The sequence below is a fragment of the Aethina tumida genome, chromosome 1 (assembly GCF_024364675.1).
Source record: "Aethina tumida isolate Nest 87 chromosome 1, icAetTumi1.1, whole genome shotgun sequence".
Lineage (NCBI taxonomy): Eukaryota > Metazoa > Arthropoda > Insecta > Coleoptera > Nitidulidae > Aethina > Aethina tumida.
Genome location: NC_065435.1, coordinates 10,719,373 through 10,734,257, shown reverse-complemented (window position 1 = coordinate 10,734,257; position 14,885 = coordinate 10,719,373).

Here is a 14,885-nt window from a genome sequence, read left to right as displayed (position 1 = left end):
TACGTGCAGTTTAAGCAAAACTGTAAAAATGTCGCTTAAACACAGAAATCAATACTTCGTAATTTATTTATGCGGGTCAAATACAGAGGTACATGATTATTTTAATACTTATCGGCCGGCCATGATTATTTAATGATCGTAGAAATGATTTTTGAATGCAAGTACAATTTCCAATTTTTATTAAAATGACATACAATTACTTTATATTTATTACTTTTATATGAAACGTGCCACAGTAATGCTGGTTGTCACGAAAAATCACTACGAACCATAACAATCAATTATTGACCCAGTCAATTTTCTCTTGATTATTCAAAACCCTACTCATATCATTATCTGTGGCATAACCTACTTATTTATTGAAATAATTACTTTGTTTGTCTTTCTATAATTTACTATTTTGTACATTGATTGCAGAAAACATAATACAATACAAAAATTTATTATATATAATTAAATAACTATATATGTACTGTGCCTTTCCAGTTCAGACAGAAAAATGGCCTAAGTGATCAGTATCAAATCGTCTTTTGATTTTTCATAGTTTCCAAAATATCTACACAAGTTATACTTTATACATTTGCTTTAAACATTCTTTTACAGAATAGAAAAAATGGTTGACAGGAAAGTTTTTTAAAATTGTAATTCTTAAATTTTAGCTTAATAACAAATCTTAATTTTCTACGTCTCTTTTAAGAAATAATACAAAAGTCTTTCTGAGTTTTTCTATGTGTACACGGAAAATATCAAGGACAGTTTGAAGGATCATTTGTAGAATAGAAAAAATAGTTGAAAGTGCAATTATTATTTATATCCTGGTTTTGGTAACAAATCTTTACTTTCTATATTTCTAGGTTTAAGAAATACATAATATAAAAAAGTCATTTATGGGTTTTTATCAGTATACAGGGAGGAGCCTCTAGAAAATATCAAGAACAATTTAAAGAATCATTTATAGAATATAAAAAATAGTAGATAGAAGATTTTCTTGAAATTTTTAAATTCTGAGTTTGGTAGCAAATCTTAAGTTTCTCTGTTTCTTCAGGTTTAAGAAACAATATGAGAAAAGTCTTTTATTGGTTTTTATGTGTATACAAATAATGGCCTCTAGAAAATATAAAAGACAATTTAAAGGATCATTTGTAGAATAGAAAAAATAGTTAAGAAAAGTTTCTTGAAATTGTAATTCTTAAATCGTGGGTTTGGTAGCAAATCTTAACTTTCTGTTTCTTCAGGTTTAAGAAACAATATGAGAAAAGTCTTTTATGTGTACACAGAAAATATCAAGGACAGTTTAAAGGATCATTTGTGGAATAGAAAAAATAGTTGAAAGTGCAAATCTTATATCCTGGTTTTGGTAACAAATCTTTACTTTCTATATTTGTTTAGGTTTAAGAAATACTAAATATAAAAAAGTCATTTATGGGTTTTTATCAGTATACAGGGAGGAGCCTCTAGAAAATATCAAGAACAATTTAAAGAATCATTTATAGAATATAAAAAATAGTAGATAGAAGATTTTCTTGAAATTTTTAAATTCTGAGTTTGGTAGCAAATCTTAAGTTTCTCTGTTTCTTCAGGTTTAAGAAACAATATGAGAAAAGTCTTTTATTGGTTTTTATGTGTATACAAATAATGGCCTCTAGAAAATATAAAAGACAATTTAAAGGATCATTTGTAGAATAGAAAAAATAGTTAAGAAAAGTTTCTTGAAATTGTAATTCTTAAATCGTGGGTTTGGTAGCAAATCTTAACTTTCTGTTTCTTTAAATTTAAGAAACAATATGAGAAAAGTCTTTCATGGTTTTTTATGTGTATACAAAGAACGGCCTCTAGAAAATATAAAGGACAATTTAAAGGATCATTTGTAAAATAGAAAAAATGGTTAAGAAAAGTTTCTTGAAATTATAATTCTTAAATCATGGGTTTGGTAGCATATCTTATCTTTCTGTTTCTTCAGGTTTAAGAAACAATATGAGAAAAGTCTTTTATGGGTTTTTATGTGTATACAAAGAATGGCCTCTATAAAATATAAAAAACAATTTAAATGATAATTTGTAGAATAGAAAAATAGTTAAGTTTCTTGAAATTGTAATTCTTAAATCGTGGGTTTGGTAAAAAATCTTAACTTTCTGTTTCTTAAGGTTTAGTAAACAATATGAGAAAAGTCTTTTATGGGTTTTTATGTGTATACAAAAAATGGCCTCTAGAAAATATAAAGGACAATTTAAAGGATCATTTGTAAAATAGAAAAAATAGTTAAGAAAAGTTTCTTGAAATTATAATTCTTAAATCATGGGTTTGGTAGCATATCTTATCTTTCTGTTTCTTCAGGTTTAAGAAACAATATGAGAAAAGTCTTTTATGGGTTTTTATGTGTATACAAAGAATGGCCTCTATAAAATATAAAAAACAATTTAAATGATAATTTGTAGAATAGAAAAATAGTTAAGTTTCTTGAAATTGTAATTCTTAAATCGTGGGTTTGGTAAAAAATCTTAACTTTCTGTTTCTTGAGGTTTAGTAAACAATATGAGAAAAGTCTTTTATGGGTTTTTATGTGTATACAAAAAATGGCCTCTAGAAAATATAAAGGACAATTTAAAGGATCATTTGTAAAATAGAAAAAATATTTAAGAAAAGTTTCTTGAAATTGTAATTCTTAAATCGTGGATTTGGTAGCAAATCTTAACTTTCTGTTTCTTCAGGTTTAAGAAACAATATGAGAAAAGTCTTTTATGGGTTTTTTATGTGTATAGAGAGAGTGGCCTCTAGAAAGTATCAAGGAGGGTTTAAAGGAATAGAAAAAATGGTTGAAAGAAAAGTTTCCTGAAATTGTAATTCTTAAATTTTGACTTTGGTTTCTTCAGATTTCAGAAATGAAGAGCCTTTTACGGATTTTTTTTTTGTATATGTATACAGAATGACTACTAGAAAACATTAGCAAAACTTTAGAAGATCCTTTGTAGAAGAGAAAAAATGGTTGAATAAAAAAATTTTAGTAAGATCAAGTGACGGTTTTGTGAAAATGTTAGCTTCCCCTTATACACACTATTAATTGTTTTTTTATTCAAATTTACAACGAAATCTAATCTAGATGTTGGTGCTAAATATATACAACATAAAATCTTGAACGTCTATAAAAATAATGTAACATTTCCTTTATTGACTCACATCAGTAGCACTCAACGAGTTGAAATGAATGTTTTTTATACTTCTTTTCAGTGGAAGAAACGATTGAATGAGAGAAACTTCATACAGATGTAACAAAAGAAAACTCATAATTTAAATTTTAGGAGTAATGTTAAAGCAATAACGTTTATTTGCTTTAATTTATTTTGTAAAAAATTGAAGATATGCATATTCATCAATAATGAAACCAGTAATATATCCTCACTCAAACTAACAATAGGATAGAGGGGGAGTTATTGTCAATTTCTTTTGTTGTAGTTCTTTTCTTACTAATCTTTGGCTTTGACTGGCTTTTATGTCCGCAGGACATTGTGGAATTATACACAATGGGCCACTTTTTCACTCGAATCACGTGCCATTATAGTCTATAAGAATAAAAAAGGGCTAATATCTAATAACATAGTAGTTTGCCGGTCATTCGTCTCGATAAAACATATTACGATTATTACTTGGTGATATTTTTGAAACAATTCTCAATACAAATGTATATATTTTATTGAGTTGTCGAACTGCCGCTATTCAAAGCTGAAAGAGGATAATAAAGGACTGTTGTGCACTTGAGAATGAAAAGAATCGGGAGATCGATGGAAGCGTATAATTTATTCCTATTATCATTTCCAATCATGCAAATAAGACCATTTGCTGGGTGGATGTTTGAACTATACATTATTTTTAAGGACTGCGATAGGCCCTGGAACTAATTAAAATGGAGGGCTTTTAGTTGCTCACGCACCTTGATGTTTTATTTCATTCCCTCTTTTACTGTTCCTTAAAAACTAAACGATAATTTTCTTATTCGAGATAAGGGAACATAAACTTTATCTTTTTACTATTTAACGATTTTTCAAATTGCAAACAACACTAATTTGTATATTTATAGGCGGATAATAATAGAGCCATTATGCAGATTACTCTCTTAAATAATATGCAACGATGTTAGACATCACGACGTCGGCTTGCACACGAATTTTTTAAACCCCATTATCAAAACCCCTTTCAAAATAAAACACAATGGCTGAGCTTGTTCTAATCATTTCGTTCCCTTTTTGCACAACGACTTTTACGGGCTGTCTAAAAGAAACAACTGTATTCATCCGGCAATGTGTAAGATTTGAAGTCCCCATTTAAATAAACATCCACGCCAGCTCAACTGTTCCAACTCTACTCGTAGTTTAGTCAGCTCGGACGATCTGACTCATAAACGTCCATTCTTTTGTCTTATGCTAAGGACAAATTTTGCGGATGTTGTCCCCGTAATGTCTTATGTGTTCAGACCCATTCAGTCCTTGACAATAGTTGTTTCGTCGTGACCAACAGCAATCACGCTAAATAGATTAGTGGAGTTATACCGCTTTGGTGTTGTAGCCGCTTTGTGCAGTTAATCCACTTTATTTCTAATTAATGATCTAAATTTCACCTTCTCCTTTGAGCCTTTTTTTTATCTTTGATGTTTGTACAAGTATAATTCCATCAACAATTACAAATAAAAAATTCCGGAATATTTACATAAATACCTTCGGGCGCAGTTTCGGATTTACATGGATTTTTGCAAATTCTTAACAAGTAAAATGATTAATTAGTCTCTTACTTCTGGATTATGTTTCTCAAAGGAATTTTAAATACTTTAATTATGTATGGAAATATGCTCAGTGATAGAAAATAAAACACATAGGGTCAATGATCAGGCTTCATTTTCATTTTTCTTATACAATCTGTGTTTCATTAAAACGTCAGACTTAAATATTGAATATATATAGATCAATGTATTAATGTCCTGAAGTATCTCATTCGATGCCATCTCTACCTGACGCTGAAAACCCCTCTAACTATGATGTCTAACCTGTGATACCCTAAAAGTGTTCAGTCGATGATAAGTTAGGAGATCTTGATGATTATGGCAAAAAAATTATATTGGAATGTTTGAAATACTCCAAAGTAACCTTAGCAATGTGAAGTCAACCATTATTCTGTTAGAAAATTAGATTTTGAAGAGTTCTAATGTAATCAGTTGTTTGATATACAGACCTCTCAACCATAATGGACCTCCACGGTGTCTTCTGGCACGTACTCATCCATTATGGTTGAGAGACTTATCGTTGAAGATGACTTCATTTCATTTCAAAAGCTCTCTCGTTCTCTACACAACTGCAATCTTTGGATTATGAGAAGAGACATTAAGAAAAAAGTCTCCTCTTCCATGCCATCTCTACCTGACACTGAAGGCCCGTCAAAGACTCTGGAAGGAGAGCTGAGTCTAGAATTCTGCTACCTTAGATGACCCAAATGTGTTCAGTCGGTGATAAGCCTGGAGATCTTGATAATCATGTCAAAAAATTGTATTGGAATGTTTGAAATACTCCAAAGTAACCTTAGCAATGTGATGTCAACCTTTATTCTGTTAGAAATTTACATTTTGAAGAGTTCTAATGTAATCAGTTGTTTGATGCACAGACCTCTCCACAAAAAATTTTCAAGTCGTTTTTCTCCATGGTGTCTTTTGGCACGTACTCATCCATTATGGTTGAGAGACTCATCGTTGAAGATGACTTCATTTCATTTCAAAAGCTCCCGTTCTCTATACAACTGAAATCTTTGGACTCTGAGAAGACATTAAGAAAAAAGTCACCTCTTCCATGTCATCTCTACCTGACTCTGAAGGTCCGTCAAAGACTGTGGAAGGAGTGCTGAATCTAGAATTCTACTACCTAAGATGCCCCAAATGTGTTCAGTTGGTGATAAGCCTGGAGATCTTGATAATCATGTCAAAAAATTGTATTGGAATGTTTGAAATACTCCAAAGTAACCTCAGCAATGTGAAGTCAACCATTATTCTGTTAGAAAATCAGATTTTGAAGAGTTCTAATGTAATCAGTTGTTTGATGTACAGTCCTCTCCACAAAAAAATTTAAATTCGTTTTTCTACAAGGTGTCTTCTGACACGTACTCAACTATTGTTGTTGAAGATGACCTCATTTCATTCCAAAAGCTCTCGTTGTTTACACAACTGCAATCTTTGGATACTGAGAAGAGACATTAAGATAAACGTCCCAAAGATCTGATTCTACAGTAAATAGTTTCCAGTAATAGAGTAAGAAGTCTTCCTTCTTCTGTCAAAACACTGAGAAACAACTTTCGAAATATAATCAATTTTTGTACTTACATGGACCAATGTCCAATCCAAATTTTGTTAAAATTGGGCCACTGGATCTCGTCTTTTGAAATAGAAAATTGCACCTTCAAAACAGTAACAAAATTAATATCACCAAATTCCTTGGGAAGTTAATAAAACATAATTAATTAAAATTAAAAAAAAAAAAAAAACAAACAGAATATTCACAATAAAATTTTTCCAATCTATACTAGTTGGTCCTTCTTTATTCTATGATTATTTTTATATCTATTAAATATATAAAAAGTAAAATAAATTTAAAATACTGACCGTCCAAGCTGCGCATATTCAATATTCAAACTGAAGGTGACACCAATATTTTTCTTTTTTATAACTGTCCTAATGTCCTAATCAATAATTTTATTTACAATTAAAATTGTCCCTAATTACATTGTGTGTCAAAGGAGAGCTTCTGTCTCTATTGGGAGCTATTAATATAACTGACAGATATCAAGTTCTAGTTTTCCTCCGTTTGTAAAGTTTTTATAATTATATCCAGATGTTCTGAAGACATCAAAGGATCATTCTCTGTTTGAATCGTTCGTAAAAAAAGTTTTACTTTATGTTTTTTTTTTTCGAAATCGACTTCAAACTTAAAAAAACACCTTGGCACGTGATGTAATTTAATTTGAGATTTTCGTTAAAAATCAAATGGTAATTGTAAACTAATGCTCACAAAAAGTAGAAATTAGATATTTCAGTTTTAGTTATTTTGCAGTTCTTAATGGAAGGGTCGTATATTTAATATTTATGTCTTTATATTCTACCATTTGAGGTGGTCATTTATATTCAATTAAATGTATATTAATACTATTATCAATATTCTTTGTCATTAGCAATAAAGCATAATTGTGTATTTTAATGTTAAAAATTGCTATTATTATAAACTAGACTAATATTGTACCGGTGAGTAATAAATATTTAATTTTTTAACTTTTTTAACTTCGATAAAAATCGATCACCAACCGGCAGTGTTGCAAATTATTAAAAATGCATTAACTGTAATTTATTCTGTAAGCTATCTGTTCCGTTTTATATAACCAAGATTAAAGACCGATTTTTAAAATTATCGTCTAACCAGTGAATTTCGTCCTGAATCTTAACAACCTATAAATAACACTTTTGAAGATACGCTCCTATTTTATAAGACTCTATCAGCGTGAGGCTTATACTGTAAAAATTATCCTGCCTCTCGCTGAAAAATGTTGCCCGAATAAGAAAACAAAAATCTGAATTTCACGCCACGTTCATTACAAATATCCCCTTGAAATTACTCAAGAATAAAAAAGTCGACGGGCGTCGATGCAAACAATGCGATATATATTCTTTTTCGGTGTCGATTTCCGACGATGAATAAATATTGCCAATAGATTTACAGTTAAAAATAGAATTGAAAGATATCTGCTCAGTGTTGTAATCCGATTACCTTGTCTTTATCCCTGAATCGTCGTAATCGCCTGAATACACATCCTATTGTTCTCCATGATGTATAAATCTTTTTTAAAAACAAACGATCTTAACGTGAAGCCCTCTTTTCTTAAACCAAATGGATTTTCTCTACTAGACACCCATTCCTTTACACGAATATTTTATTACCGCGTCGTATAACATTATCATTTAATTTATATGAAATTGCCAGAAATTTAAGACATTTTTTTACAGTTGTGTGTAATTAATTAATTTTATTATTGTAGATTTTCGTCTGTTAAAACTAACATATAAACCTAAAAGGTTTTCATAACTTCCCCCATGTTTTTCAATCGCGAATTTAACTTTATTAACATACCAGTAATAACCTGTTACAATTAATTAACTCGGATTTCAACTTATATTTTTATAAAAAGAAAATAAAATTAATTAAAACATTACAAATTAACTTTCCAGAACTACTTTTTTAATTACAATTTAACTTAATAACCTTCCAGTAATTACTTATTTAAATTAATATATCAGTTAAACTTTTATTCGTTATTTTTGGGGATGTATGAAAAATTACATTTAATAGTTATAATTAAAGTTTTCATAACACTTGTCACATTTTTCACTTGCAATTTAGCTTTATTACCACCCAATTACTCGCCTGTTAAAATAAATCAGTTTTCATCCCATACATTTATGAAAACTTAAATTTTATAAATAATGTTACATTACCTCAATTATAATTAAGCTTTTCATATCTCTTGCCACTTTTTGATTTCCTAATTTAGCTTTACCATCTCCACATTAGATAGCTGTTGACTTCAGTTATAATTAAAGTTTTTATAAGACTTGTCCCATTTCTCACTTGTAATTTAGCTTTAATACCACTCAATTACTCACTTGTTAAAATTAATAAATCAGTTTTCATCCCGTATATTTATGAAAACTTAAATTTTATAAATAATGTTACATTACCTCAATTATAATTAAGCTTTTCATATCTCTTGCCACTTTTTGATTTCCTAATTTAGCTTTACCATCACCACATTAGATAGCTGATAATTTAGCTTTATTACCACCCAATTACTCGCCTGTTAAAATAAATCAGTTTTCATCCCATACATTTATGAAAACTTAAATTTTATAAATAATGTTACATTACCTCAATTATAATTAAACTTTTCATATCTCTTGCCACTTTTTGATTTCCTAATTTAGCTTTACCATCACCACATTAGATAGCTGTTGACTTCAGTTATAATTAAAGTTTTTATAATACTTGTCCCATTTCTCACTTGTAATTTAGCTTTATTACCACTCAATCACTCACCTGTTAAAATTAATAAATCAGTTTTCATCTCACATATTTATGAAAACTTCAATTTTATAAAATGTTACATTAGCTCAATTATAATTAAGCTTTTCATATCTTTTCACACTCATTGATTTACTAATTTAGCTTTACCATCACCCCATTAGTTAGCTGTTTACTTCAGATATAATTAAAGTTTTCATAATACTAGTCACATTTTTCACTTGTAATTTAGCTTTAATACCACTCAATTACTCACTTGTTAAAATTAATAAATCAGTTTTCATCCCGTATATTTATGAAAACTTAAATTTTATAAATAATGTTACATTACCTCAATTATAATTAAGCTTTTCATATCTCTTGCCACTTTTTGATTTCCTAATTTAGCTTTACCATCACCACATTAGATAGCTGATAATTTAGCTTTATTACCACCCAATTACTCGCCTGTTAAAATAAATCAGTTTTCATCCCATACATTTATGAAAACTTAAATTTTATAAATAATGTTACATTACCTCAATTATAATTAAACTTTTCATATCTCTTGCCACTTTTTGATTTCCTAATTTAGCTTTACCATCACCACATTAGATAGCTGTTGACTTCAGTTATAATTAAAGTTTTTATAATACTTGTCCCATTTCTCACTTGTAATTTAGCTTTATTACCACTCAATCACTCACCTGTTAAAATTAATAAATCAGTTTTCATCTCACATATTTATGAAAACTTCAATTTTATAAAATGTTACATTAGCTCAATTATAATTAAGCTTTTCATATCTTTTCACACTCATTGATTTACTAATTTAGCTTTACCATCACCCCATTAGTTAGCTGTTTACTTCAGATATAATTAAAGTTTTCATAATACTAGTCACATTTTTCACTTGTAATTTAGCTTTAATACCACTCAATTACTCACCTGTTAAAATTAATAAATCAATTTTCATCCCGTATATTTATGAAAACTTAAATTTTATAAATAATGTTACATTACCTCAATTATAATTAAGCTTTTCATATCTCTTGCCACTTTTTGATTTCCTAATTTAGCTTTACCATCACCACATTAGATAGCTGATAATTTAGCTTTATTACCACCCAATTACTCGCCTGTTAAAATAAATCAGTTTTCATCCCATACATTTATGAAAACTTAAATTTTATAAATAATGTTACATTACCTCAATTATAATTAAACTTTTCATATCTCTTGCCACTTTTTGATTTCCTAATTTAGCTTTACCATCACCACATTAGATAGCTGTTGACTTCAGTTATAATTAAAGTTTTTATAATACTTGTCCCATTTCTCACTTGTAATTTAGCTTTATTACCACTCAATCACTCACCTGTTAAAATTAATAAATCAGTTTTCATCTCACATATTTATGAAAACTTCAATTTTATAAAATGTTACATTAGCTCAATTATAATTAAGCTTTTCATATCTTTTCACACTCATTGATTTACTAATTTAGCTTTACCATCACCCCATTAGTTAGCTGTTTACTTCAGATATAATTAAAGTTTTCATAATACTAGTCACATTTTTCACTTGTAATTTAGCTTTAATACCACTCAATTACTCACCTGTTAAAATTAATAAATCAGTTTTCATCCCGTATATTTATGAAAACTTAAATTTTATAAATAATGTTACATTACCTCAATTATAATTAAGCTTTTCATATCTCTTGCCACTTTTTGATTTCCTAATTTAGCTTTACCATCACCACATTAGATAGCTGATAATTTAGCTTTATTACCACCCAATTACTCGCCTGTTAAAATAAATCAGTTTTCATCCCATACATTTATGAAAACTTAAATTTTATAAATAATGTTACATTACCTCAATTATAATTAAACTTTTCATATCTCTTGCCACTTTTTGATTTCCTAATTTAGCTTTACCATCACCACATTAGATAGCTGTTGACTTCAGTTATAATTAAAGTTTTTATAATACTTGTCCCATTTCTCACTTGTAATTTAGCTTTATTACCACTCAATCACTCACCTGTTAAAATTAATAAATCAGTTTTCATCTCACATATTTATGAAAACTTCAATTTTATAAAATGTTACATTAGCTCAATTATAATTAAGCTTTTCATATCTTTTCACACTCATTGATTTACTAATTTAGCTTTACCATCACCCCATTAGTTAGCTGTTTACTTCAGATATAATTAAAGTTTTCATAATACTAGTCACATTTTTCACTTGTAATTTAGCTTTAATACCACTCAATTACTCACTTGTTAAAATTAATAAATCAGTTTTCATCCCGTATATTTATGAAAACTTAAATTTTATAAATAATGTTACATTACCTCAATTATAATTAAGCTTTTCATATCTCTTGCCACTTTTTGATTTCCTAATTTAGCTTTACCATCACCACATTAGATAGCTGATAATTTAGCTTTATTACCACCCAATTACTCGCCTGTTAAAATAAATCAGTTTTCATCCCATACATTTATGAAAACTTAAATTTTATAAATAATGTTACATTACCTCAATTATAATTAAACTTTTCATATCTCTTGCTACTTTTTGATTTCCTAATTTAGCTTTACCATCACCACATTAGATAGCTGTTGACTTCAGTTATAATTAAAGTTTTTATAATACTTGTCCCATTTCTCACTTGTAATTTAGCTTTATTACCACTCAATCACTCACCTGTTAAAATTAATAAATCAGTTTTCATCTCACATATTTATGAAAACTTCAATTTTATAAAATGTTACATTAGCTCAATTATAATTAAGCTTTTCATATCTTTTCACACTCATTGATTTACTAATTTAGCTTTACCATCACCCCATTAGTTAGCTGTTTACTTCAGATATAATTATAGTTTTCATAATACTAGTCACATTTTTCACTTGTAATTTAGCTTTAATACCACTCAATTACTCACCTGTTAAAATTAATAAATCAATTTTCATCCCGTATATTTATGAAAACTTAAATTTTATAAATAATGTTACATTACCTCAATTATAATTAAGCTTTTCATATCTCTTGCTACTTTTTGATTTCCTAATTTAGCTTTACCATCACCACATTAGATAGCTGATAATTTAGCTTTATTACCACCCAATTACTCGCCTGTTAAAATAAATCAGTTTTCATCCCATACATTTATGAAAACTTAAATTTTATAAATAATGTTACATTACCTCAATTATAATTAAACTTTTCATATCTCTTGCCACTTTTTGATTTCCTAATTTAGCTTTACCATCACCACATTAGATAGCTGTTGACTTCAGTTATAATTAAAGTTTTTATAATACTTGTCCCATTTCTCACTTGTAATTTAGCTTTATTACCACTCAATCACTCACCTGTTAAAATTAATAAATCAGTTTTCATCTCACATATTTATGAAAACTTCAATTTTATAAAATGTTACATTAGCTCAATTATAATTAAGCTTTTCATATCTTTTCACACTCATTGATTTACTAATTTAGCTTTACCATCACCCCATTAGTTAGCTGTTTACTTCAGATATAATTAAAGTTTTCATAATACTAGTCACATTTTTCACTTGTAATTTAGCTTTAATACCACTCAATTACTCACCTGTTAAAATTAATAAATCAGTTTTCATCCCGTATATTTATGAAAACTTAAATTTTATAAATAATGTTACATTACCTCAATTACAATTAAGCTTTTCATATCTCTTGCCACTTTTTGATTTCCTAATTTAGCTTTACCATCACCACATTAGATAGCTGATAATTTAGCTTTATTACCACCCAATTACTCGCCTGTTAAAATAAATCAGTTTTCATCCCATACATTTATGAAAACTTAAATTTTATAAATAATGTTACATTACCTCAATTATAATTAAGCTTTTCATATCTCTTGCCACTTTTTGATTTCCTAATTTAGCTTTACCATCACCACATTAGATAGCTGTTGACTTCAGTTATAATTAAAGTTTTTATAATACTTGTCCCATTTCTCACTTGTAATTTAGCTTTATTACCACTCAATCACTCACCTGTTAAAATTAATAAATCAGTTTTCATCTCACATATTTATGAAAACTTCAATTTTATAAAAAGTTACATTAGCTCAATTATAATTAAGCTTTTCATATCTTTTCACACTCATTGATTTACTAATTTAGCTTTACCATCACCCCATTAGTTAGCTGTTTACTTCAGATATAATTAAAGTTTTCATAATACTAGTCACATTTTTCACTTGTAATTTAGCTTTAATACCACTCAATTACTCACCTGTTAAAATTAATAAATCAGTTTTCATCCCGTATATTTATGAAAACTTAAATTTTATAAATAATGTTACATTACCTCAATTACAATTAAGCTTTTCATATCTCTTGCCAGTTTTTGATTTACTAATTTAGCTTTACCATCATCCCATTAGTTAACTGTTCTAATTATTTTATATATATTTATAAAAAAATAATTAAATTAATTAAAAAATATTATTACGATTGCAATTAAATTTTGCAGAAGTCTAGCAACTTCTTTTAATTGCAATTTAGCTTTATTACTACTCTTCAATTTAATAATCTTATCTACTCTGAAATTTGCTTTGTATATTTATGTAAATATTTTATATAACATATATGAGAGTCACCCTAAATAATGAATGTTACCACAATTAAACATTTCTTAGCTTTCCCTTTACATTTTTCATGTGCCAATTTAGCTTTATTATCACTCCAGTAATCACCTGTTAAAATTAATATATCAACTCGGATTTCATCCCTTGTATTTAGAGAAGGATGATTAAATTAATTAAAAAAATGTTACTACAATTGTAATTAAACTTTCCAGAACTCCCACTACATTTTTTAATTACAATTTGGCTTTCTTAGCACTATAATTATTATGTTCAAATTAATAAATATCTCCATCTGAAAAACAGTCTGTATATTTATATAAATATTTCATGTATGTATGTATGTATATATCAAAAATCAAATTAAATACTAAAAATTGCTGTAATTAAAGTTTTCATATTTAAATTAAAAATTAGCTTAATTATCACTCCATTAAAACCTGTTAAAATTAATAAATCAATTCGGATTTCATCACATATATTTATGGAAACTTAAATTTAATATAAAATAATTACTTTACCTGAATTACAATTATTACATATTAGTACTGCAACAAAAAATATACTTTTCACATTTTTAATTGCAATTTAGCTTTATTATCATTCCAGTAATCTCCGGTCTGTATATTTAGAAATGGAAAGTTAAATTAAATAAAAAAAGTGCCAATTAAACTTCCCAGAACTCCAGTCGTATTTTTCAATTGTAATTCAGCTTTATTACCACACAAATACTCACCTGTTAAAATTAATATATCATATTGCATATAGCATATTAGCTTTATTACTGCTTTAGTGATCACTTGTAAATATTAATTTATTAACTTGCAACTCACCTTGCATATAATAATTAATCTTACTGAAAGCTGCTGAAACTTTTCATGTATGTCATCCCATTTCTCTTTTGTTATTCCAGTAATTATCTTACATAATTTATATATCAATTCAGATTTCCCTACACATATTTATTAAATAAAAGTTACTGTAATAATAACTTTTCTAAAAATATCTCATTTCAAGTAATTTAGCTTTACTGTCATTTCGACAATAACTTATTGAAATTAATAAACACATCAATTTGTATTTATGTAGGCTATATATGTATGTAACTAAACTTTTCAGACCTATATTTTTTATTAGCTTTATTACCACAACATTA